The sequence below is a fragment of the Penaeus monodon genome, chromosome 21, assembly GCF_015228065.2.
Source record: "Penaeus monodon isolate SGIC_2016 chromosome 21, NSTDA_Pmon_1, whole genome shotgun sequence".
Classification (NCBI taxonomy): domain Eukaryota; kingdom Metazoa; phylum Arthropoda; class Malacostraca; order Decapoda; family Penaeidae; genus Penaeus; species Penaeus monodon.
The window spans coordinates 23,757,120-23,757,965 of record NC_051406.1 but is presented as its reverse complement, the minus strand read 5'-3'; the positions used below and the strand labels follow the sequence as shown (position 1 = coordinate 23,757,965).

The following is an 846-nucleotide window of genomic DNA, read 5'->3' as shown; positions in this document are numbered from 1 at the left end:
TTAATTTTTTTTTAAATAGTAAAGAGAAAACGACACAAAAGACAAGGAACCGCCGATAAACTTGACCTCATTCCCCCCCCACTCCCACCCCCACACATAACACGTAAAGCATCCCAGGAAACCTTGCCCCCCTAACCCCCCCCCCCAACACACACACACGTTATTAGAATGCCCTTACAGAACACACACCTCCACCGACGCCCTAAAATCCTGCTTTCAATTACTTAGGCGTTCTATATATAAATATATTCTTTAAAGAACATACTTCCGTGCAGATCCCATTTCCTGTGCTGAATCGCACTGACGACGAAACGTTTTAACTCCATCCTGATATTTACGTGGATCCGGCTTGCCGCCAAAATCTAGTCAAATGCGTGGTGGCCAACTCACTCGTAAAGTTTAATCACAATGTGTTTATAACTGTTTGCCGTAACTTAGTGACAAACCATTTCAACAATAAATAGATGCATGGGTGTATAAATAGACGTAGCCAGTTACATCCTATTCTGCATTAAAAGGAGGTAACAATAATGCTGAATTAATCATTACCAATATACTCCATGCTATGAACCGTAACACAAGTAATTCTTGCCCACTTCTTTGCACAGTTTGCTCAGAAACTTTTCTTGCACCGAAGTTTCGGCCGAACCGAATTTGTCTTCACCTGCACTTGCCTGGCCTTCGCCGACCTCGTATAGAGCTCTCCGGCGGCGAGAAGCTCAACGCGAATCAACGCCCCGCTCCTCCTGACGACCGTGGCGGCGCGAGTGTGCCGCGCTCGCGGCTGCCACACGAAACTGCACGCCGGATGCCACGTTTATGCAAATGAACAGTGGTCGAAAAGAC

General features: G+C 46.3%; 1 protein-coding gene across 1 annotated transcript in view; it reads right to left on the bottom strand.

Annotated features, from left to right (window-relative positions):
* Positions 1–797, bottom strand: part of LOC119586367 (major facilitator superfamily domain-containing protein 12-like) — a gene marked incomplete in the record, with an annotated part of 40,561 nt that extends 39,764 nt beyond the window's left edge. The window contains 1 exon segment of the mRNA XM_037935079.1: positions 665–797.
* Between the last annotated feature and the right edge of the window lie 49 nt (positions 798–846).